This window comes from Amblyraja radiata, chromosome 2 (genome assembly GCF_010909765.2).
Source record: "Amblyraja radiata isolate CabotCenter1 chromosome 2, sAmbRad1.1.pri, whole genome shotgun sequence".
NCBI lineage: Eukaryota > Metazoa > Chordata > Chondrichthyes > Rajiformes > Rajidae > Amblyraja > Amblyraja radiata.
The window spans coordinates 62,892,873-62,919,803 of NC_045957.1; the positions used below are offsets into that span (position 1 = coordinate 62,892,873).

The 26,931-nt window shown below is 41.3% G+C and overlaps 1 long non-coding RNA gene across 1 annotated transcript; it reads right to left on the bottom strand.

Annotated features, from left to right (window-relative positions):
- Window positions 1-220: 220 nt before the first annotated feature.
- Window positions 221-17,461, bottom strand: LOC116984323. Its single transcript, XR_004414967.1, has 3 exons — window positions 17,345-17,461; window positions 10,790-10,904; window positions 221-561 (listed from the first exon to the last, which is right to left on the bottom strand). It is a non-coding gene; the product is annotated as an uncharacterized LOC116984323 (long non-coding RNA).
- Window positions 17,462-26,931: the final 9,470 nt, after the last annotated feature.

A 26,931-nucleotide genomic window follows, 5' to 3' on the forward strand; every position in this document is an offset into this window, starting at 1 on the left:
GCGGCAGAGAATTCCAGAGATTCACCACTCTCTGCGTGAAAAGTTTTTCCTCATCTTGGTCCTAAAAGATTTCCCCCTTATCCTTAAACTGTGACCCCTTGTTCTGGACTTCCCCAACATTCCTTACTTGCCTTTCAGTTCCTTATGTAGTCCACTTACATTTCTGATTAATGTTAACCCTCAGGATGTAGCTTGTAGCAGACATGGTGATGCTATGCTGTTCAATGTCAAGTGGAAATGGTTAGTTTCTCATTTATTGGAAATCATAATTTCTTGAAATGATATAAAGCTTCTTTTAACAGCTTCTTAACGCATACTTTGAGTACAGAATTAAACATTTATAACAATAAGAAAACCTCAAGTGGCATTTAAGAGTTATTTCTAACATCTCCCATATTCAAATATAAGTACTGAATGTTTAGAATAAACAGCGATATAAAGAAATATTAACAACTCCAAAGTGAGCTGGTTCTCTTGGTCTTGTCAAGAGACAATCACATTACCAGAGGCTGTTGTTCCAAGAATGGAAGAGAGAAGTAAAATACTGCAGATGCTGGAAATCTGAAATAAGAACAGATAATGTTAGAAAAACACAGCAGGTCAGTCAGCATCTACTGTGTGAAACAAATTATCCGTTTATCACATCCCTTTATCAAAACTAGGAAAAGGTAGAAATTAAATTAGTTTATTGTCATATGCATCAGGTTGCAAATAAATTCCTTGTTCATAAAACAAACCAATTTTAAGTTGTAGGGAAATGGGAAGTGGGAGAACAAAAGATAAAAAAAACTGTGAGGAGATGGAAACCAGGAATCATCAAATGAGGCATCAATTGGAGGTGATGGCAATGGCAAGGGGGTAGAGGTGTGTCTGAAACTGGTGAATGTAAGGGGTTTATGAAGTAAAAAGTATCAGAAGACAGAGTGGAAAAAAAATTGGGAGTGGTGGAAATGTGAGGAACAAGATCGGAATATGTAATTGCCTGACATTATTAAATTTATTGTTGAGTCCAGAGATGCTTGACGTGCAGTTGCCTGGATTTGGATTGACTCTTGCTAGAATAGTATCAGAGGCTAAAGATAAAGTGGTCAGTATTTGAGAAATATGTTATCAAAGTGATGGCCAATAGGAAAGAATGGAGCTGTAATGGCAAAAATAAGAGAAGGTGGATTCCAGGGGCAGCAAGTGAGCCGGCCATTGAAGAAAACAGGAGTTCCACCAGATACATAGAAACACAGAAACATAGAAATTAGGTGCAGGAGTAGGCCATTCGGCCTACTTGTGAACACTTGTGAAGAGTTCAGTGAAACATGTTTAGTTGTATTAAGCTATTTGTTGTTTAGTAAAAGGGAACTGCAAATGCTGGTTTACACCAAAGATAGACACAAAATGCTGGAGTAATTCAACAGCTCAGGCAACATCTCTGGAGAAAATGGAAAAGGTGACGTTTCAGGTTGGGACCCTTCTTCTGACTCAAACTTCGTCAGATTGTTTGATTGCCTATCGTGGAAATAAACTATTTTCGCGGTTGTCAAATAAATAATATCTGTTCAGTAAATTGATTGACGTTTGCAAGGGTGGAGATAATTTGCTGCGGCATGAATTGTAATTTTAAGAACTATAATTTTAAGAACTATCCAAAAATCCCTTTACCAAAGAAAACCCAGCCAAGGAAGTGTATTCCTTGTTGGATAGGAGTGTTATTTGTAGAGATGGGAACATTTTTGCAGACCAATTTGTCAAAGACTTACACAGCATATGCAGAGACGACGAGGCTAAGTCTAGAGAAGAAGGTCAAATGACATCATGAGATCTAATAAAACGCTGAGGAGAAAAAAAATTTGAAGGAATCTTAAATTTGATCTCTTCATACTTCAGCAAGGTCTGATTTAGAACCCAGCAAGGAGGATAATTTTAATGCCATGACTAAATGATTAAAGTATATCAAGGATAAGTTGACTAACTCCACGAAATGGCTTCAGTGATCGCAACGTGCTACTCTGGTACGACTCAGTACAGGCAGCTTACAAACTTCAAAGTCAATTTTAATGAATATTTTCTTTCTCAACCTTCTTGTATACTTAATTCTCTAGTTCGCACATCTTTAATAGAAAATATCATAATTATAATAATAACAAGTTTGCTCCTAATCAATGAGGAAGAAGCAGATTATTTAAAACATCAGCTTCAAAATGAATGAAATCACAACGTATCTAGAAGACTAAGATGTCTAGAAGTATAATTGAAAAGTTAATTAACACCATCCATATACAGTACTTTAAGAGCAAATGTGTGTTCTCTCTAGATGCTTATTAAAAAATGTGACCATTTTACGATTATGTTCCAAATATTGCTGCCTGATGATATGTTAAGAGATGTGATGAAGATTGCCTAGAAATTCATTGTTGGTCGGTAGGAGCGTCGTGGCGTTAACATGGTGTGCTTCATTAAAATGGCCTTTAATGGAAAGAATCAGATGTAGAGTACAGTGTTACCATATAGCACATTGGGTACCACTGACAAGAGATGAATTTCAATGTTTGAGTGTTACCAACAGAGCTGACTTGAGGGAATGAGCTACTACATCGAATGTTTTTTATTGGTAGCGAAGTTTTTGGTTTAGAACACATATGGAAATATAATAGTTTCCCATTAAAGTGTAAAACTATTAATAATAGCTTGCAGATGTAAAGAGACTGAGGTACATGGTATTAATGTGTATTGAATTTCTGCTCATGTAACCAAAGCAAAGAGTTAATATTATTGTGAGTGTAGACTAAAACATTGAAAAAATGCAGTTAACAAGTCATCTCTTTTAAGTAAATAATTTTCAATAATTTGAATTTTCTGGGCAAAAAGCTCCAGGCTCTGATCATCCAGCAAAGCAATTTGGTGTTAATGTCTCAAGATGCCGTCAACAGATTTTCCACACATTGGATAAATTCTGCACCCATTTGAATTTCTGTCCTTATCTTCAGCATCTTTTGTATTATTTGTGACCAGAAACAAAATCAATATTTATTTCTGCAAAACATTCATATTTTAATGTATGATGTATTATCCAATACAGAAGATACACAACCTAAAATAAAAATATTCAGAGAAGGTTTGATGAAGCAAGATCTACTGTGGACTGGAACTGTACTTTGATTAAGGGTTTCCTTGCCATTTTTGAGGTTGCCAATGTAAGGAAGGACTAAGTCCTCTTGTGGGATGATAAAAGCTTTTATTTATTATTATTTAATTTTATTTCTGCATGAACATTTATGTTATGTTCTTTAAGTAGGTGGAACAAATGTGTTAAAACCTTAAACAGCTGTTATTTGTTTATTTGGCTCACACATTGCTTGTGTTCCTTCAAGCCTCCCTCAACTGTGCAAAAGTAATTCCTGGAAAGTTGTAGGATTTTTCACGCCTCCGTACATGCAAACTCTAAAGTTGAGAGCAAGGTTCGCCAATGAAAATATGCCAGGTGTAGGCAGAATTAAGACTACAACGTGTTGTGCCATGAAATGAAAGCTTTAGCAAAAGCACCAAGATTTATAATCTGTGGAGATTTTGTTCTATATTTTGTGATATAAATATCAGCACCACTCAACCTCATACGTGGTATGAAGGAAATCCACAAGGTGCTTATTTTCCCACTTTCTGTCAGTAGTGGAAACAAGCAATCAAATCCAATGTAAATCAAAAAATAATATCTGCCAGTCTATAGCGTTTTCTAATATCGCATTTCATAATTTCCCTCAAAAATATACAGACCACAAAAAATGTCCATGGAATAAAAAGATGAAACCATAATAAACCTGTAGTAAAGGTATAATGTAGCACTCTACATAAATAATTTGGCATTTTCTTTTTTTGTAAATCTTGTGAAACATGATCGATGTTAGTGTTAATGAAAGCACTCTCTGTCTTAGGCACTCAACATCAATTACCATCAAGCCAGGCTTAATACACTTACACGAGCACTCCAATGGTGAACTAAAATGAATGTTTTAAGATGGAGCATTTATTTCTAAACACGATGCTAAATACATCATGCACCTGGACCCCGTGCCTTCTGATTGGAAGCCATTTGACCTAATGTCCTGTCACAGATATTAGTATTAATTTTGTCCCACATTTTTCTGGTCAGTTTCCTAATCCATGGAATGCTACATGGGAAGTAAATAAAAACCAAAGAATAAAACGTGAAAGTTTAAAATACTTTTGTGAATTGTAAATGCCGTAGAATTATTTTGCACATGTAGCGGAAGAACACATGATACCGGAAGAACACAAGGAAATAGAACCAGCAATAGTCCACCTAGTTCTTCAAGTCTCGTGCCTGATCTGCTGCAGGCCACAATTATACCATAAAAGTGCAAAACTGAAGTACATAGAGCAACCACAGAGTGGCGGCACCGTGGCACAGCAGGGGAGTTGCTACGCTACAGCGACAGAAACCCAGGTTCGACCCTGTCCATGGGTGCTCATAAAGTGATAAAGTAATACAGTGTGAAAACGTGCCCTTCAGACCAACTTGCCCACATCAACCAAGATGTCTCCATCCACACTGGTCCCACCTACCTGTGCTTGGCCCATAATCCTCTAAGCCTATCTTACTCGTGTACCTGTCCAAATGTTTCTTAAATGTTATGATAGTGCCTGCCTCAACTACCTCCAGTAGCCTGTTCCATAGATCCACCACCTTTGCGTAAAAAAAACGTTACCCTTCAGTTTCCTATTAAATCTTTCCCCCTCACCTTTAACCTATGTCCTCTGGTTCTCGATTCCCCTTCTCTGAGCAAAATGACTCTGTGCATTTACCCAATTTATTCTTCTCATGATCTTGTACACCTCTTTAAGATCACTCATCATCTCCTGTGCTCCAAGGAATGGAGGCCTGCTCAACCTCTCCCTACAAAGGCTCTTGAGTCCTCGTAAATCCTTTCTGCACCTTTTCCAGCTTGACAACATCTTTCCTCCAACATGGTGACCAAAACTGAACACAATACTCTAAATGTGGCCTCACCAATGTCTTGTACAACTGTAACATGACCTACCAACTATACTCAACACTCTGACTGACGAAGACCAAAGTGTCAAAAGCCATTTTGACCACCCTATCTACCTGTGATGCCAACTACAAGGAACCATGTACCTGCTCTCCTAGATCCCACTGCTCTACAACACTCCCCAATGCCCAACCATTCACTGTGTCGGTCCTGCCCATGTTCACCATTCCAATATGCAATATCTGGCATTTCTCTGTATTAAATTCCATCAACCATCAAGATTCTGCTGCAATTTTTGACAACCATTTTCACTTTTTACAATACCACCCACCTTAGTGTCATCTGCAAACTTGCTAATCATGCCTAGCATGTTCTCATCAATATCATTGACATAGATGACAAACAGCAATGGGCCTCGCACCGAACAATGAGGCACGCCACTAGTCACAGGCCTCCAGTCCGAAAAGCAACTTCCACCATCACCCTCTGCTTCCTTCCATGAAGCCAATTTTCTATCCAATCAGCTATCTCTCCTTTGGCCCCATGTGATTTAACCTACCACAGCATCCTAACATGTGGAACCTTGGCAAAGGCCTTGCTGAAATCCGTATACAATGTCTCCAGGTCTGCCTTCATCAACCTCTTTGTTCACAGCTTCAAATAGTCAACCAGATTTATGAGACACAATCTCCCATGCACAGAAATGTGCTGACTATCCCTAATCAGCCTTGTCCAACTGAATGCATGTATATCTTTTCCTTCAGAATATTCTTCAGTAACTTTCTGACCAGAGATGTTAGACTCTCAGGCGTGCAGTTCCCAGACTTCTTCCTGCAGCCTTAAATAGAGGCACAACATGTGTTACCCTCCAGTCTCCACACGGTACTGTCTGTACAGAATCTGTACCTTCTCCCTGCAACCGCATGAGTTTTCTTTGGGTGTTCCGGTTTCCTTCCACATTGCAAAGATGTGCAGGTTTGTAGGTTAATTGGCTTCTGTAAATTTGTAGGGTAGAACTAATGTACAGGTGATGAATGGTTGGCATGAACTCAATGGGCCGAAGGGCATGTTTCCCTGCTGTATTTCTAAAAATAAACTGAACAAAATCCAAACAAATGGTAGGGTTGTGCAGTGTGATTCGAGAGCTTCTTGGTTGCCAGGAGAAAGTTGTTCTAGAACCTGGACATCATGATTCTAGAGCTCCTGTCCCACCTTCCTGATGGTAGCAGCAAGATAAAAATGTGTTCATGGTGGTGTGGGTCTTTGATGTTAATTGCCTTTTTGAGGTAGTGATTCCTGTGGATCTCTTTGATGACGGGTAGGTCCTTGTTCGTGATGGACTAGGCAATGTCCACCACTTTTTGTAGCGTCCTTTGTTCCTGGATGTTTGAGTTACCAAAGCAGGCTGTGATGCAACCAGTCAGAATGTTTTCTACTGTACTTCTGTAGAAGTTCGATGGAGTAATTCTTAATACACTCAATCTCCCCAATCTTCTAAAGGTGTTGATGAACTTTCTTTGCATTAATGTGCTGGACCGAGGACAGATATTAAGAGATATGCAGGAACTTGAAGGAGTTGACTCTCTCCACTATCATCCCAAAAATGAAGACATTGAGAGCAAGATTGTTGTCCCGGCACCATTCAATCAGACTATCAATCTTCTTCCTGTACTCTGTTATTTGTCCAAATATGGTGGTATTGTTTGTGAATTTAAAGATGGTGTGGAGCTGTGTCCGTCGACACAGTCAAAGGTATAGAGAGAGTAGGGCAGGGGTCTGAGCCTTGAGGTGCACCTGTGCTGTTGGTTTCGAAGATGAAGTGTTGTTGCTAGTTCTTGCCGATTAAGGTTTGCTGATGAGGAAGTCAAAGATCCAATAACATAGGTATGAGCAGAGACCCATTGCCCTGAGTTTGAAGATATGTTTAGAGGGAATGATGGTGTTGAACACTGAGCTGTAGTCTGTGAACATCAGCTTGATATACAGGTGTAGGAAGGAACTGCAGATGCTTGTTTAAACCGAAGATAGACACAAAAAGCTGGAGTAACTCAGTGGGACAGCTAGCATCTCTAGAGAGAATAAATGGGTGACGTTTTAGGTCGAGGTCCCTCTTCAGACTCAAACCGTCACCCATTCCTTCTCTACAGAGATGCTGCCTGTCCTGCTGAGTTACTCCAGCTTTTTGTGTCTCGCTTGATGTACGTGTTCTGGGTAGTTGACATTTGGTGTGGGTTTGCTGGACTGAATGACCAGTTTCCATGCTGTAGTTTTATATGAATAGACTTTAAAGGCCAATTAAAAAACATTAGCCATGAATCAACAGTCATTTGGGGCATATTGCTGTGTATTATGTGCCTTTTTGTCACGATGTTGCTTACAAATCAGGTGTTGGAACAATGTTTGTTAGTAATTGAAATTTTGCTAAATACATATTCTCAAGGAAGCACTACTCTTATCTATTTACTTCTTGATTCCAGATGTCAATAGTAACAGTGTTTCTTACTGGCACTGGGCTATGTTGATTCATTGCTGGGCAAATGCTGCCAAATTAATAATGCAAATCAAGATTTAATTGCCGGATGTTTTACTGATTTATTGTTATTATGGGAGAGAGTGATGAATGTGTAACCACAAATGAAGAAGGTGGTTCAGGGCTATTTCTAGCATTGGACTGATCAAGGGATGTGAAGTTGCTTTCCTGTAATGGGACCAAATGTGACATAGATGGTTTGGGATCTTGTCCATTTAACAAAATCACAAAACCTGTCCAATGAAATAAATGAAGCTGAATACTGCAGAGCAAAGAATAGAAGAATGTTCTAAATTGGATAGAGCCGATGTAGGAAAGAACTGCGTCTGAAGAAGGGTTCCGACCTGAAATGCCACTTATTCCTTCTCTTCAGAAATGCCGCCTGTCCTGTTGAGTTACTCAAGCATTTTGTGTCCATCTATAAATGGAGTGTATGATCCTGTCTAACATGCTGCTGACCATGAAACCTCTTGCTGCTATTTAGTGGCAACGTATTCACCAACCCTTCCTGTGCTAACAGTGCTGCTGTTGCCTCTTGTATCTACAGGAGCCACCGTTTTGTGAATGGCCACCACCTGTTTAAGCCTTGCATTCCTTGAAACCATCCCGCACCTCTTAAAGGGAACATGTCATCAGGTGGTGGAAGCCATGGTGTCAAGTGGCAAAAAGGATGCATGACACAGCTTGGGCCAGTGCAGGCAATTTTAGGTTTTGCAATGGAAGTCTTGGAGATGGGAGAAGAGATATTTTTTATCTTGAGGGACCTATGTGAAGGAGGAGATCGCTGTGAGGGTGAATGTTAGGAGTCCAATCTTAATCCCTTCAGTGCTAAATGAAGGGGTGCAAGATGTTTTGTGACCTGGCATGTGAGTTCAAGGTCAGTGAAAGTAATGTTAAATGCAATATCCCACCGGCTGCTGCATTAGCTTCAAACAACACTGCACTGTTCATCATTCTCCTCCTGACAATCTCTATCAGTCAGGAGCTGTACTCCACCCCATCTTCACATACTTAAGCCTGCTGTAAGTTTCCTTCAGCACGCATACACAAATGTAACTATTGCAGCAGAGGCAGGGCATTTACATGACAAGGCACTCGCTAATCCCCTCACAAGAGCTTGTTGGTCAAGGTATTTGAAAAGATGCAGCAGCAGGTAATTGTCATGGGATTGGTGTGGCCACATCACGTTAACTCCTCTCCCCCTTTCTGGAGAAGAGAGTGGACCTTTATGCATCTCTGGCTAGAGGCAGGGCTGAATTTACAGTTATGCATGACATGTCCATGCCTAATCTGCAGGGAGGTGCAGTGACTCAATGGAGCACACATGCTCCCATTGCTGCTGATCTCCCAGTGTTCTCTCTGTTAAAGTCATAGAGTGATACAGGGTGGACTCAGAGCCTTTGGCCAAACTTGCCCACACTGCCCAACATGTCCCAGCTACACTAGTCCCATGTGCCAGCATATGGTCCATATCCCTCCAAACCTGTCCTATCCAAGTACCTGTCTAACTGCTTCTTAAATGTTGGGACAGTCCCTGTCTCAACTACCTCTTCTGGCAGCTTGATCCATACATCCACCACCCTTTGTGTGAAAATGTTACACCTCAGATTCCTATTAAACCTTTTCCCCTTCACTTTAAAATTTGTCCTCTGGTCCTTGATTCACGAACTCTGGGCAAGAGACTCTGTGCCTGTCACCAGCAGCCCAGGCCACTGTCTTTCATAATGAGACAGTGCAGTTTGAGGTCAATGCTCCTGGGTTCAGAGTTGTTCAAGCTTGGCTGGCATAAACAGTTACCTTCGTTGAATATTTTGTCTCAAGAATTTCACTGAATTTTTTGAAGAAGTAACTAAGAATGTTGATGAGGGCAGCATAGTAGATGTTGTCTACATGGACTTTAGGCGTTTGACAATGTCCCACATTGTCAAGCTGTTCCAAAAGGTTAGAGCCCATGGGATCCAGGGCTGGTAAAGTAGAACCAAAATTGGCTTGATAATAGGAGGTGGAGGGTGGTAGCGGGTGGTTTTATTTCTACTGTACAATACAATAGAACTTTATTTATCCCAGGAGGGAAATTGATCAATTGAATTCTGATTGGAAGCCTGAGAGCAGTGAAGTATCACAAGTCGCTGTGACTGTTGATGTTTGTGCTATACATTAACAAATTAATGTGAATGCAAAGACATAATTAGTAAATCCGCAGTTTAAATGAAAATTGCTGATGTTGAGATTGCCTTGGTCTTGATGGGCTTTAGGGTCTGTTTCCATACACTATATTTCATTTAACAACCATTTTGTGCCAGGTAGATGAGTAAAACCAGGCTGGTTTGACATAAACAAGCAAATGTACTCGTCTAGATTGTCGGAAAGAATTTGCATGAGGTTTTCTTGATCTTATGCTATGCCCATTGCTGCTGTTGAATTTCTTTCCTGGTGAGATTAGATAATGAGCAAAGAGTACAGATTAAGGGGTAAACCATTCATTTTTCAGCTCAATCACACTTAGTTAGTCGCCTAGTTAAAGAGTAGAAATACAGTCTTGGCTGCATGGGCTAAATGTGCAAATCCATTGTATTCCACTTCCACGTTCAACTCCATTGATGTGAACAGTCAGAAGCCAAGTGGGCCACCACACTTGATCGGGAGGTTATCACGTGATCACGTCTCAACCTGAAACGTCAACCATTCCTTCTCTTCAGAGATGCTGCCTGTCCCGCTGAGTTACACCAGCATTTTGTGTCTATCTTTGGTGTAAACCAGCATCTACGGTTCCTTCCTACACATCACAATTGAGGTGTTGGACTGACATAAACTTCCAAAGGGAGAGCGATTACGATTGTACATGAATGAAATTAAAGAGGAGGTAAAGAGGAAGAAAACAATGCAGTGGTTTAAAATTGGGGCTGTGGCTTTGCATGAACTTTTCATCTTTAGGAAAAAGTAATAAATTAATTCAAAATAAAATAATTTGTGTCTGTAACAATGTCCCCAACTATCTTGCTCATAAAATGTAATTTATTTCTCAACATTTACTTCTCTGTCTGAGTTAAAATTGTTTACATGGAAACTATGTGAGACATTAAGACATTAATTGGAATGAATGCCATGCCCTCAGTGCATGTAATCTCCAGGGATAAACCACAAAGGGAAATAAAACATAGCAATTAGCTCAATAAATAAACAAATTAAAGCAGACTATCTGTATTGGTGACCGGGACAGACAATTGAAGACTGCCAAAGGTCAACGCAGACAGATTACCTTAACTCTGGACTGATAGCCAGAAATCATGCACAAAGGTTGTGTATGTGGAGAATGGTGGTGAATGACATATCAGGAATATCCAGATTGTATCCAGTTGTTGAGAGCTGCAAGTCTGCAAAAACAGTGAGGTAACTGCATATGAGGGTGTTGCAAACATCCATTTACAAAAAGTAAAACTTACTGCAAAGTAAAACAATGAAAACCCCAAATATTCTTCCCCAATATATACCCCTACAACCTGTTCATTATGAAACTCCTTCGATCCTATCATCTATTCCCAAATTTGTGTTATTTTGTTCTTATTTATTCAGGGCCTATTTAGCAAGATTCCAATATTGTCAAGAATATAATCCCTGTCTAAACCAATGTTTCCTATGTGAATTCAAGCAGCGACAAAGTTTTGCCTGGGGCCATGCGCACAGCATGGATAGCTGGAAAAATATTTTAATTCTCCAGTAATGCTAGCATTGGATTTCTGCAAATGCTCCCCATGGATAAATATCTCACAAATATGGAACATTTTTTACCAATCCTCCTGGCCCTTGAACAACTTAATGTTACTAAAGTAAGCCTTGAGCATAAGGCAGAAAGGCAAAGGTCCCTTTGTAGGGAGCATCATAGAAACTGCAGAGTTTAAACGTCAATGAAAACCACCTTAAAGGGACACCATCTTAACAAAAGGTTCATTGGCAAATTCAAGCCACTTTATTGCCAAAATGGGACACAATATAAAAGTAATGTTTGTTTGTGTTATGCAAAGGTAGTTCTAGTAATTTTCCTTCTGAAAATAAAAGCTTAGTCAAAGTCTTTCCTATGGTTATGGGGTAAGACATAATAACGTATAGCAAATGGTTTTTAATGTGCTTTGTGATGCTTTTGAAATGGAAAATTTATTAAAGCAAACAACACTCATGAGTAGCAAAGAGCAGAAAAGGTTATTGTGGTTCCCATCTGTGTGATGCGGGATGGTTTGGAGGCTTCTGGATACGCAGTAGCAATGCAAATTAACACAGGACACATATTTAAGGTGGGGAAGAAGATTTATTCCAGAGATAGGGGCTCAAGAATCACTGACAGAGAGTCCAGGTTTCCTTACTGATAGCATCTCCCCGCCCCCCCCCCCCCCCCCCCCCCCCCCCCCCCCCCCCCCCCGCCGCCATGGGTTGGAGGTGGAGGCAAACAAAAGAATGGTAATATGGTAATGCATGAAATGGAGAGGTATGGATCATGTGCAGGAAGAGGAGATTAGATTAACCTGGCATCATATTCAGCAGAGACATAATGAGCTGGAGAGCCTGTTCCTGCATTGTACTGTCCCCATTCCATGTGTAGGAAAGAACTACAGATGCTGGTCTAAACCAAAGGTGGACACAAAATGCTGGAGTAACTCAACGGGTCAGGCAGCATCTCTGGAGAGAAGGTACGGGTGACATTTCAGGTCAAGACCCTTCTATAGACTAATGTCAGGGGAGTGGGCGGGACAAAAATAGAATGTAGTCAGAGACAGTATGATAATGGAAGACCTGGGAAGGGGGAGGGGATGCAGAGAGAGGGAAAGCAAGGGTTATTTGAAGTTCGAGAAGTCAATGTTCATACCGCTGGGGTGTGAGCTACCCAGGCGAAATATGAGGTGCTGTTCCTCCAATTTACACTGAGCCTCACTCTGACAATGGAGGAGGCCTAGGACAGAAAGGTCAGATTGGGAATGGGAAGGGAGTTAATGTTCTGAGCAGCTGGGAGATCAGGTAGGTTAAGGCGGACTGAGTGGAGGTGTTCAGCGAAACCGCTTGGTCTTGGTCAATGTACAGAAGTTGACAGTTGGAACAGTGGATACAGTAGATGAGGTTGGAGGAGGTGCAAGTGAACCTCTGCTTCACCTGTAAAGACTGTCGGGGTCCTTGGCTGGAGTCGAGGGGGAGGTAAAGGGGCAGGTGTTGCAACTCCTGCTGTTGCAGGGGAAAGTACCTGGGGAGGGGATGGTTTGGGTGGGAAGGGACCAGTTGACCAGGGAGTTGTGGAGGGAACATTGCGGTATGAATATTGACATCTCTAACTTCCAATAACCCTTGCTTTCCCTCTCTCTCCATCCCCTCCCCCTTCCCAGTTCTCCCACCAGTCTAACTGTCTCCGACTACACTCTACCTCTGTCCCACCCCCTCCTTGGACATCTGTCTGAAGAAGGGTCCCGACCCGAAACGTCATCCATTCCTTCTCTCCAGAGATGCTGCCTGTCCCGCTGTGTTACTCCAGCATTTTGTGTCTTCATTCTCTGTTCAATGTTCTACTCAAATATAAACCCCCATAAAATGATCCCATGACTATATGTGCCAGTTTCTGCTTTCTTTAATTTTTAACTTTGTGCCTCTCAGTTATCTTCGAAGTAATGTATGGGCATGGTGTCTTTGATCAGTCCATGATACCTGCACACAAATTGTGTAGCATGCACAATAGAAGATTGCTCCTCTTGGGCAACCCACAAACAGACGCAGTCAAGTCAACTTCATTTGTCACATGTACATACAAGTCGTACAGTGAAATGAAAGTGGCAATGCCTGCGGGATTGTGCAAAACAACAGAAGAACAGAACAATAGAACAGAACAGATCTTCCACCATTTTAATGCACTAAAATTTCTGGCTTGACATTTCTTTAAAACATCAAATAAAAATTCACCAAAGGTAGACACAAAATGCTGGATTAACTCAGCAGGACAGGCAGTATCTCTGGAGAAACTGGGTAGGTGACATTTTAGGTCAGGACCCTTCTTCATGTGAATAAAAATTCACCTTTACTTTGGGATATTATTGTTGCTATAAGTTAAAAAAAAAGAATTGCAATTAATAGGAAGAATTGCAATTAATGAGTCATCAGATTGATTTTCAGTTGCTCTTTTCTATCACATTGATGGGGTCTATGGACACCAAACTGTTTTTTTCCTTTGCTGCTTCACTGAGGAGGTGAAGGAGAGGCTGTTTGCGATCTGCTCATGACGGGTTAACGGCTCCAGAAATGATGAGCCTATGCTTACACAGACAAAATCACCTCATACTGGTGCGGGTTTATGGACCACCATGTGGGTGAGCATATGTCACTCTCTGGGCCACAGGCAGAGGCACTATGCAGACTCGACATGCCAGCTATCCAGAAATGCAGACTTGTCAGACTAGATTTCTGCATCCTGAAGCTGCTGCCTCATGGTATTAGCGTTAAAGAACAGCTTTGTTAGACAACCCTGGGATTTTTAAGTTGAATTTAACAACTGCTGGCAGCAGTGGTTTGGCTGCACACACGAAAGGGATGGAAAGTTTGGTGGTGCAGATGAGCTGAGACCAGTTAGCATCGCCTAATTCAGTGCCCGTCATTGAAAGACGATGCCCAACCCGCTGAGTTACTCCAGCACTTTGTGTCTTTTTTTACATTTTGCTACAGTTGTTGCAGACAATTGTGACTTGTCAATGTTTTATAATTGACATTTTGATACTGCATCAACATTTCGAATGTATCAAAAAATACTAAAGATGCTGTCGACTGCCAATATAAAGCAACATTTGATTCTGTTCCTACTATCTGATATCTACACTTTGCCAAAAGCAGTTCTTGTGATTTTATGGTGAGGAGAATAAAATAGGATCAGTGTAGGGTGAGGGTAAATGGTGTTTGTTGGTTGCCATGGACTCGATGGGCAAAAAGGTCTGTGCCATGTTATGACTATGCTGGAAGTTAGTAACCATGCAGAAAATGCTGGAAATACCCATTAGACTAGGCAGCGCCTTTTGTGAGAAGGACAAAATAAATATTTTAGGGTAATGGCCTTCCATCAGTTTTGACCCAAGATCTCTGACCTGAAACATTAACTTTGTCCACAGATGCTGCTTGACCTGCTGGGGTCACTGGTTCTTAGCTTAGACTCTGCTCCCAGGAATGAGGACACTAAGGAAATCAGTGGAAAATGGAGTCATTAGCTCATTACATGTAGAGAGGTGTGCTCCTGTGCTGGAAATTTGTTATGAGTCCCTGCCCTTCATAGTACTGCATAACGCTGTGCCAGGAATCTGCTGTGATTCCGGCAATGAACGGCCTCAGTGCTGGCTATGGAGAGGCTGCCTGTGAAGGCTGGTGTCAGGCGGCTCAGATGTGTGGCTCACACTCAGAACCACACACCTGCCGTCATGATGGGTGTGAGCGCAAATTGTTTTTGAAGCTGCTGCCTTCCCTCTCTGTGCTTGGCCGAACAGCTCTCCCAAGCATGGAGATTCCTCCATGGTAACAAGCTCAGCAGTTACTGCTGGTCACACTTGTAAATGTTTGACCTGGAAGATCAAGAGCACCAAGAAAACAGCAGTTCGTGGAGTGGCGTTGAGCAGGCTGCAGTGTGTTTCCAGCATATCCTACTTTTATTTCAATTTCCAATATTTTATATTTTATTTAATTTAGAGGTACAGTGTGGAAACAGCCCTTCGGCCCACGGAGTCCACGCTGACCAGTGATCCCCGCACACTAATGCTATCCTATACACTAGGGACATTTTACAATCTTCACCAAGCCAATTAGCCTTTGAAGTGTACATCTTTGGAGTGTGGGAGGAAATCGGAGCTCCCGGAGAAAACCCACGCAGGTCACGGGGAGAATGTATAAACTCCATACAGACGACACCCATAGTCAGGATCGAACCCTGGACTCTGGGGCTGTAAGGCAGCAACTCTACCACTGCGCCACCGTGCTGAAGAGAGATATCTGCAGGATTTCTTTGCTTTTGAGAACAGCAAGCATAATGACCAGGCCAATAAGAGACTTTTCAGAAATTGATAAAAGTTTCTTGATCTGAAATATTAACAATGTTTCTCTTTCCTCAAATGCTGCCTGACCTGCTGAGCATGTCCAGCACAGTCTATTTTTATTTTAGGCGCCATTGTGCCTGCAGTGATTCATTTGGCTTTATCATTTTTGACCAACGAGCTCCATTTATACACCTCGGGTTGATTTCCCCATCATTCCAGACAGGAAATCAGTGGGAAACCACAGCCAAGGTCAGATAAACAATGACACTGGCAGGCCCACGGGGCTCTCTTGATCAGGGAGAGTGGAAGGGCACCCACAGCAAGGGCGAGGTTCGGGAAAAGCTTTCCCATCGGGCAGAGGTTGGGAAATGTTCCTCGATTCGAGCAAGCAAAAGAAACATTCCAAATCCAAAGGACACCTGCCTGGGCATTTCGGAATCAGTGTGTTTAAAACCTTACTTCCATTTACCATTCTGGCCATTGGGTTAGAATTGCAGTTGGGCCGAGTGGACCGCATTGAGAAGCAACATGTTTCCCTTAAAAGGGACCCTGGTGCTACAGACTTTTGTTCTTGCTGTTTAATTTCAACATTAGTTTTTCCAAGACCATTCCCTGAAGAGAACGGAATAAAACTGTTTAGAATTTAGATAACAATTTCTTCATTTTTACGTGGCAGCCATGTGAATGAAAGCCAGCTTGAAATAAGCTGGCGTTAAGATATTGATATGATAGTAAAATCACATTTCTTGTTAACTATATAGCCTCAGGCACATGATGCCGTGGGCTCCCTTGTGAAGGTAATAAATGTTTATGATTTTGCGCTCAAGTTCTCCGCTTCGGCAATGTTCACAGCAGTGAAGCCAAAGGATAGTTATATTCTTCTTCATTGGACAAGAAAGATAAACAAAGTCTGAATCACCCTCATGTCCAACCAATGAGAATCATCAGGGAAATGAGTGTGCCTGGAACCTATTTACCCTCTGTATGATCGTGCAGAGGAGGCAGGGGAAGAGTACAGGGAGGGAATCACAGAGAGGCCCTTGTCCCTTTGCTCTTTCCCTGCCAACTAAAGAAGAGTTGGATTTATCTGTTCAAACAACATCAGTTTTCTTTGGAGAGAGGACGATCAGTTTTCTTTGTGTCCTCAGGTTTGTATGACCATAGCCAGTTTTTTGGTCATGATCATTTTACATGATTTTTGGCAATTTTAATAGAATAAGATATCCAGCACTGATGAACAAATTCCAACAAGGAGCTTAAATATATTCTGCAATAATCCTACAGCCATACCAGTCCTTCCAAGATGAATCATTTATAAATTCTTATTTCAGTTGCAATTTAATGGCAGTGATTGTCAGCTTGTTTTGAGAAAGGATCCATCCCACACCACGGGCATGTTTTTCTACTTTAATCATTTAAAAAAATTTGAGGCACTTTGATTGATATGAACTGGTGCAGGCTTTTGCAATGTTTGTTTAGTGTTGTGGTGACTCCTATACTTTGAAGCCTGCATTTCCACTCTCTGCATATACTCTGACTAACGACGAGGGGCATTTTATTCTCTTCATTCCCGATTACCATTCAGCTCCGGTTATAGCAGGTCCTGGAAAAGGGAACGCATTCCAACGAGAGAAGATGCGGCAAATGTTAATTAGATGGATGGTTTGACAAAATGATAAAAGCTGACTACATTGACTGTTCTCAACTCTCCCTTGACATGCTGTATCTGCGCTGTCATGTGCACAGCCCAAAACGCTTGCTTTGTAATGATTTACCTTAGGTCGTGGCAGACGCTCTCCTGATGTGGAATTATTTATCTTCATCTTGCAGACAGTTTGGAACGCGTTTTATTTTTTTGAAAAGTGAGGGTCAGGCTAAAGGAAAATATTAACACGGACTCAACTGGAGTTCTGGGATTTGGCTTTTTTTTTACTAAAGTGTTCCCAGATGATGTCATAGCAGCTGCTGATTGCCTGACAGACAGTTTCCGTAGCACAACATGAGGCCCTTTGGTGTTCATGCCAGTCTGATTGACACGTGAATGACACCAATGAGAACTGATCTATGTACCCTCTGGGAATGCCAGTGTAATTGATAGACAGAACACAATGAGAAATAATGTCTTTGAACCTGAAAAGAATTTACTTTTTTTTTCCTGGAGCTCATGCCCGCACTCTCCGCGGCCTTTTTTAAAGCCTCTTTTAGGTGTTTTGTTCTGCAGGATTTATTGAGCTTAATGGAACTGAATGACTTTTTTTTCCACGACCTGTCAGTCAAGTAGCACAACTCCAGGGCTTGTAAATGAAGTCCTTTCAGAGGCTGACAGAAGAGGAATGTGTCACTCATCCAACAGACCCTGTTGTGTTTCAATATGCCACAGGGGTGATAGGGGAAGAGTTGGGCTTGCCTGGGGCACATTCCCAGTGGTTGCTAAAAGGCCTAGCTACATCCAGGTGGCAGAGCTGGAATTGCTGATCACACAGATCATAAAGGTGCAGGAACCCAAGCCTGAGACAGTCACAACTGCGCTCTGTGAAATGGTTGCAACACAGCACAATCATTGTACCATTACCCTTGCTGCACGTTGACTGACACACTGTATGTATCAGGTTGTAGTTGTATCACAAACATACCCCATTGTGGTCATTTTATTTAAACTATGGTTCTCTTTCAATTTTACTTTTCCTTCGCAGTGGAAATATGACTTTTCTTTCACTAAAATATCCCGTGGATCAATTTTAATCGCTACACATTACATTAAACAATAGTGGTGAAAAGTACTTGAAAATGTGGCTCTTTGGATAGGGAGCTGCAATTTATACTGCATAGTCAAACAGTGTGGGGGTTGCTTCCAAATGCAGGCAGCCCATCAGCAATCTGTGTGACTCCATATTTTCATAGATCTGCCACTGTTACTACAGTCATATCACACAGTTACCTTTTAACACATAGATGGGTTTATTTGAAGGAACTATAGGGAATGTAATTCCTTTCCTTTAATTATCAAGCAGTCGTCATTTGTAAATCAATTATAACACTCTTAATATGTCATCTCGATAATGTGTTTCCCTCTGTAGGATAGAGGCGTGTGTGTGTGTGTGTGTGTGTGGGACTTATCATTGCACTTGCCTCTCCTGGACATGATATGGAATCTACCGTAAAGTGAAAATTGTCAAAACAGTGTAAACAACCAAGAAAATGTTTTAAGAGAAGACAATAAACTGTCTGTAATTAAAAGGCTGGATAATGGATTCCCTTAAACATTTGGCTGAGATTACTCACTCTGATACCATAAGCAAAGCATGGGAGAAATTTGATTTATAAAGGGGAGGACTGAGAGGAGCAAGTTGGTTGTATACGGTGTCTTTGAGGTACAAAGATAAATTTCTTTGCTTTCTGGTAACTGGTATGTCAACCATGTCAGGAAAACAAAGTCTTTTTCAAACCAATGGGCCGAAGAAAGCAAACGATAGATTCCGTGAATAAGTGAGCATTCCTCTCTAATTTTAGAAGGCACATCACCCCCCCCCCCCCTCCCCCCTCCAAAGATGATGCTCGACCCGTTGAGTTTGTTTTGGAATACTAATGATAAACCACGAACCTTCAACACAATTACAATTAAGCTATTTTATGGAAATATGCTGACTTTCGATTCATTTTGGAAAGCAAATGGCAAAATTTAAAACAGTAGCCATGTGCTTAAATAAGAAAAAAATGGTAATAAATGTCTCATAAAAGTTTATTATACCAGCATTACATGTTGCAAAACCGTCTCATTTATGGTGCTGTATTTCTAAGTTCTCTTAAATAGGTTATTCAATGTATTAATGGCTCTAATGACATAGGACAGTAGAATGGTTCTTCTTGTGTTCTCAAGTCGGTTATGTATATAGTATTTATTTCAGGTTCAACTGTAAAGAGAAACATTCAACAATATAAATGGAGGCTTCAATCCAGCCTGGCATTTACAGCAGCAACATGACAAAGTGCTGACAGTGATTTCCTCTGCTCCGGAACTGTATCATCAAAGGTGAGGGATGAATGTGCTGCTGTGGTTCAGTGGCTCCACTTTGGTGATTCAGCAGTGACGAGCAACACTGCACAGGCAGAGCAGCAGGCACAAGCCTACATCTAACCCACACTGTTAATAGAAGGGCAAGAAAAAATATTCCTATTGTTGGTTATAAAAGGAATCAGTTGGATATATTACAATTTACACATAGTACCAAAGAATCTATGTGGGAGAAAGCACATTGTACCTTGAGGATTTCATAAATCAATTGTCAACATTGATGCAATACCACTTTCAATACCACTTTGATTTTTTGTGTGTCAAAAATGTTGGGACATAATTAATGTTTTTTTTATTAAATCTATTTATTTATTTATTTATTTATTTAATTCTTTATTTCGAACAGAATAAAAGAATAAAAAGCAAGTGTGAAACAGCATACAAAAAACAAAACAAGAATATTAATAAAGTGTCATAAACAATATCTATAAATAAATGAAATCGTATGTGTCTGAAAAGGAGCAGGAAGAAGCCAAATGCTAAATTAAATATTCCTGTATGTTATTTTTATTTTATTTTTTTACCCCTACAATGTTATTAACGTTATGGTTATTTATAATGAGGATGTATTTTTTGTACATGTTTCATTATTAGCACCAGGTAATTTAATGCAGCCTATATTTTATTTAAACTATTCACGCACAATATCTGCATCACAATAGACAATAAGTGCAGGAGTAGACCATTCGGCCCTTCGAGCCAGCACCGCCATTCACTGTGATCATGGCTGAGTGATCATCCGCAATCAATACCCTGTTCCTGCCTTCTCACCATATCCCCTGCCTCCGCTATCTTTAAGAGCTCTATCTAACTCTCTTTTGAAAGCATTCAGAGATTGGCCTCCACTGATTTCTGAGGCAGAAAATTCCACAGATTCACAATTCTCTGTGTGAAAAAGTTTTTCCTCATCTCCGTTCTAAATGGCCTACTCCTTATTCTTAAATCTCACCATAATTGAAGATATAAAACTAGTCAAAGTGTTTGCAACCCCAGCATAACAGACTGTGAGTCACTGCACCGGTTAGGATGGATCTGAGGTCATGGCTTCAGCAATGTCAGGTCGACTTGGTCTGGGTTGAGGTGGTTTGGTGACATGACCCCTCCCTAAAAGCAACTAGTTGGGTTACTTTCAAAAGCATCTTACATGATTCATTAAAAGGCAAACCTTCTGATTCTAGTCTTTGTAGGTGTTGCAGGCCATGACCTAACTGGGTCAGATGGCCTTGACATCTGCCATGTGTTGAATATGAGTCTGATGCCAACACAGTGAGGGAATTCTCAGTGATGGAAAGGCCAGCATTTTCACCCTGACATATTCTGAAATCTGAAATGAAACTATAAAATGCTGGACATACTCCACAGATCAGGCAGCATCCGTGGTGAGTAGTTGATTAACAACCGTATATCCTGAGCTCTAGCACAGTTTCTCTCAGTTTGATGATATACCACCACAGCACCAGAGAGAGTATGCTGGAGGGAGGTGTGAAAGTTCAATCTTCTCTAACATGGAATCTCAGTTGATTCTATACTCACAGGATTGTATTTCAAAATAAACTATAGATTTAAGTGACAGATGTTAGTGATGATATCAAACAGATCCCAGGATCCAGGACATACCCACCCTCTTCCCTCAACCCCTCCCCTTCCACCAATATTCCTTCTTCTGGTTTCATATTTAATTCTCTTCAATCCTAATCTCACATATGCCCCTTTGTCTCCTTTTTATGTCTGGTCTTTGCCAATCAAGCCCCTCTCACTTGTATCCACTTGCCAGGACTTGTCCTGCCCCCACCTCTTTTCCAACTTTCTCCCTCCTACTCCTGCCCCCAAAACGTCGCCTATCCGTGTTCTTCAGAAATGCTGTCCGAACCACTGAGATACTCCAGGACTTGGTGTTTTGCTTAAGATTCCAGCATATGCAGTTCATTGCTTCTCCAGACCTGAGGACAGGCTTAACATGGAGTTTTAACCCACTATGACATCTATGTTGCAGCACATTGAATGAAGGAAAGGGGGGGATAGAAATGGTTGTCAAAGTACATGCATAGTGTGCGTAAGAAATGATGACTCATAGCTCATCTGTGTGCTAGCCATCTTCTTCATTGTCAGATCAAAGACTGCAGAGACTCTTCATGACTAGTTGCTGTATTAGATTTGCTAACCATGTGGTGGCACTATATCACATTAAAGCAGGTCACCTGTTTACGACATGCATATCAAGTTATGAGGGAGTGCCACCAGTGACCTCAGTGATGTTTACCACTACCTACCCCTCCTTGTGAAAAAGGTTGTTCAATGCAAAGTCAATCTGTGTTATGGAGTTGAAGTTTGGAACTTCTTTTGCTTCCTTCTGCCAATGACCAGGCACAAGAACCCCAATACTGACAGTCAATCGTTACACGTTGCCATGGGAAGAGTTGTGCCTGTGAGCCAAAAGTTTTATTTATGACTGCACAAACAACAGAACAAGAGTTAATGAAAAATACCACAAAAGCACCAGCATGGAATCTCTGATGTTTCAATTTGCCTCCAGTGAATCGCACAGATGTTTATCTCTCAAATGAACACAAATAAACCGACTTCTCGCAATCTGAACCTTGGTATGCAGGAACTCTCCCTCTATTGTTAATCTCTGTTTATATCCTTATCCTTTGAAACTTTTTTTTCTGTAAACATACTCAGCAAAGTTTCCTGTGGGCTTTTTCTTTGATTGGCAGACATTTAACCATAATGTTCCCAGAGCAATGCGACTGCTTGTTTAAACAGAGACAAACCTGATCTCCATTCCATTTACATTGTACAATGATTAATGATATATCACAGGGCCCTCTAGCCCTTCTACAAACTTACAACATTTTGCCCAAAAGCATCATCTTTTAAAAAAAATTGCATTGGTCTCTACTTCCATCTCCTGTCAGCTCAGTTTATTGACGATATTCCTGACTACAGATAGTGGAGTTTAATGAAAATTTCCACGACAGTAGTTTAGTTTAGTTTAGAGATCTTGTATGAATATCAGTGAAGATTTGACTGAGATTGCTGGCATTATTTCAGATGGAATTCTCCAGCTCTTGCCGAGGTTGGGATTTGTGGGAACCTATGTCCATGTCCTGATTTTACCCCAATGTTCAATGCACAGTGTAACTACTGGACCGTAAATCCCACATGTGTGTCGCATACACATAAAGATGGGCGGCTGCACAATATTAATGAAGCAGGCGTGCATTCTGAAATTAAATATAAACAGAGAGGAAATGAAGGAAGGGAAACAGAATGCTGGCCGTGACATTAATGAGCTTGTCTTAAGATCCAATATTGAAAACCAGCCTCGGCATATTAAATCCATACTGGTAGATTAGTGAAGTCGGGTCTGCTCGTATTAGATCTTTTCAGCATATGTTACGATCGCCATTTTTTCAGCTGAGGCAGCAAGCAGAATGGCATTTTTGTGGTGCGAGGTACTTGGTAAACAAAGACTTGCATTTATATACAACCTTTCACATTGTAGCAAAGTAGTTTACAGGCAATGAAATTCATTTGAAGTGTCTCACTATTGCAGACAACTGCAATTTTACATCGAGCAAGGTCCCCAAATATTAGTGAGACAATTCTTACATCCACCTAGAATAGGGAGCGGCCCTGTTTAGCAACTAGCTGTTAGGGGTGTGGAGGCAGGGGGCAGATTTAGCTTTAGTGATTGAAACTGGGCAGGTGGAGCCAGATTTTGTGAGGAAAACTTCCAAAGTAGTAATCATAATTTAGGTGGATTAAGTTAAGGATCACAGTTAAAGAGATGGGCAAAGATAAGATAGTTACAGAAGTTATTTTTAGGCTGAGGATTCAGCAAAATGAGACTGGAAACAGCAATGGGAGACACTTAAAAAAGGGTTCACGACAAACATATTCCAACAAAATAGAAATGCGGGTTTGCTAAATCTGGAGTTCCCAGATAACAAGGTGAAATTGTGCAAGAAAAAGGCTGAGAAGCTTTTGTCATATTGAGACCTCCGTATTGAAGATGGCCTGGGAAAATATGAAACATTGATGAGTTAATTTTATCACTTTTGCTACTACCTTCCACCATGCTCTCAACTTCACTTGGACCATTTCTGAAACTTATTTCCCTTTTCTGAATCTCTATCTCAGCAGACAAATTATCTGCTGACATTTAGTACAAACCCACCGACTCCCACTGAAACCTTGACTACATATCCTCCCAACATGTCTCTTGTCGTTCCTTTTTATCAGTTGCTCTGTTTCCACCACATCTGTTATCAAGATGGCACTTACCGCTCCAGGACATCTGAAATGTCCCCCTATTTCAGGAATCGTGACATTCCCTCCATTGTGGTTGATGGAGCCATCTCCCGCATTTCCTCTATTTCCTGGACTTCTGCTCTCATTCCCCTCCTCCCACCCGGAGAGCACTGTGATAGAGCTCCCTAATCCTCACCCTTCACCTACCAGTTTCCGCATCCAGTGCATCATCCTTCTTCTTTTCCATTAGCTGCCGTGGGATCCCACCATGACTCACATCTTTCACTCCCCACATCTTGCTGCTTTACACAGTGAGCACTTTCTATATCACTCCCTGGTTCACTCATCCCTACCCACTCATGCCCCATCCCCAGTCCCTTGCTACTCTAGGAGGTGTAACATCTGTCCCTATATCACCTCGCTCACCTCCATTCAGGGAGCCAAACAGTCTTTCCAGGTCAGACAATGATTCAAATTCACCTCCTCCAAATTTGTTTACTCCATTTAATGTTTAGAGATACAGCATGGGAACAGGCCCTTTGGCCCACCGAGTTTACGCCAAACAGCAATCACCCGTACACCAGTTCTAGGTTATCCCAACTTTTACATCCTACACTCTAGGGACAATTTACAGAAGCCAATCGGCATACAAACCTGCAAGTCTTTGGGGATGTGGGAGGAAGCTGAGCCCTTGGGGAAAACCCACATGGTGGCAAGGAGAATGTACAACCTTCACACAGGCCGGACCCGTAGTCAGGATTGAATCTGGGTCTCTAGCACTGTGAGGCAGCAGCTCTGAGAAGGCAGTGCACTGTGCCACTGCGCTACACTCTCAATGTAAGCTCCTCTACATCGGTGAGATCAAAACATAGACTAGGTGACCGTTTTGCAGAACACCAGTGATCTGTCCATGATGTCCACACTGACATATTGGTTGCATGCCCTTTCACCTCCCCTTCCCATTCCCACACCAAACTGTCAGTCCTTGCCTTCTCCACTGCCAGAGTGAGGCCAAATGCAAACAAGAAGAACTGTATCTCATATTCCACCTGGATAATCAACAATCCAATGATATGAACATTGAGTTTTCCAAGTTTTCTCCCTGCATTCCTTTTTCACTCTTACTGGTTCCCCCTTCTCCTCTCCAAGCCGCCCCCCCCCCCTCCCCAGCATCCAGAGTTTTATTCTCCCATTATCTGCTTCCATCTGCCTGTTCCTTCTGCCTGTCACCCACACACTAAACCTACCAGGTTTCCTATCCACTCCCACAATTGGTTCCACCAACCCATCATCTCTACCTTATCTGGTTTTACTTGTCACATTCATTACTTATCATATTCTAGCATCTACAGCTTCTTGTTTCTCCACATATCATCTTGAATGAAAGAATGAATAAGTTTATTGGCCAAGTATTCACATACAAGGAATTTGCCTTGATGCGCTGCCCGCAAGTGACAACATGACATACAGTGACAAACTAGTCTCTGTCTCTACATCCACCCTCCCTTCCCAAACTTGATTCCATCTGTCCTACTTTTTTCTCTCTCCTTATCTGTCCCAAATGATCACCCACAGGCTACTGTGTCCAAATTCCACCCCTCTCTTCTCCATCTGGCTCTCTCTGCTCATCATCTCCCTCCTCACCTAATTCCACCTATCTATCGCCTGCCAGCCCCTGCCTCACCTTGCCTCTCACCACTTTATACTGGCTATTTTCCCTCCACACTCTCAGTCCTGGTGTAGGATCTTGATCCAACACAACGACTATTCCTTTGTCTCCACATGTGTTGCCTGACCCGCTGAGTTCCTCCACCTATTTGTTTTTGTTTGCTCATGGATAAATCTAGTTAACTTAGGTGGGAAAGCAATCCTGATTCTTTCTTGGGGATGATAACAAGCAAATTAATTGGTATTTGAAGGAGACTACATGGAATACAGAATAGCTTTTTATAACAGTCCCATTTGTCAGTCTCATCTAAAAAGTTCCCGTGTGGTCCAAGGGAGAGTGGTGCATTAGATACAACTTCTGCCAATTGGAAGAAGAAATGAATAATGGTTAACCAGTGCTTTTCTGATTGAAAGTCTCGTACCCTCTTCATCCAAACTGGAGAATCTTTAGAATTCTCTGCTCAAGATGGGTGTGGATACTTTGCCAAAGAGTATTTTCAAGACAGGAATTGTCAGATTCCTGAATATTTCGGGTGTCAAGGGACATGGAACAAGTGCTGGAAGATGGTACTGAGGTAAAAGATCAGTCATGGCTTTATTGAAATGCAAAGCAGGCATAGTACGTAAATGGCCTTTTCGCTTCTATATCTTCTATTCTTATGCTGCCAGCGAGCGGAATTCCTCAGGACTCAATGCAGATATATTTCAATGATTTATATTGAGACACGATTATTATGATTGTAAATGATACAAGTATTGACTACATGTTTAGCAGTGAGGAGGAAAGGTACAAATAGTCTGGTCAGTTGGGCAGAAATATGATAGATGGAATTTAATACAAATTAGGTGCTCAGCTCTTCAAGCCACCTCTGTCATTCAGTACGCACATGGCTGATGTGATTTATAACCTCACTTTCACATTTCTGACTACCCTTGTTAACCTTTCACCCCTTGATTATCAAGAATCTATCTACTTCTGTGTTAAGATTTTCAAACATTCTCCTTCGCCCAACTTTGAAGAAGAGAATGCCAAAGACTCAAAGGCATCTGGGAGAATAAATTTCACCCCTGGTCTGTCTGAAAAGGGTGGCCCATTATTTTTTGATACTGGAGTCCCTCATGAGAAGAGGCACTCTTCACATACACCTTGCCAACCCACTCAGTATCTTTCATGTTTCAGTTGAGTCCCCTCTCACTCTTCTAAGCTCAGGTGGATACAAAAATAAAAACAATGTACTGGGAAAACCCAATAGGTCAGACTGCATCCGAGGAGAGAGAAACAGAGTTAACATTTTAGGTTAAAGACCCATCAGAACTAGGGAAAAGAAAATCAAAGTTAGTTTTAAATTACAGGTTGGGTAAGGG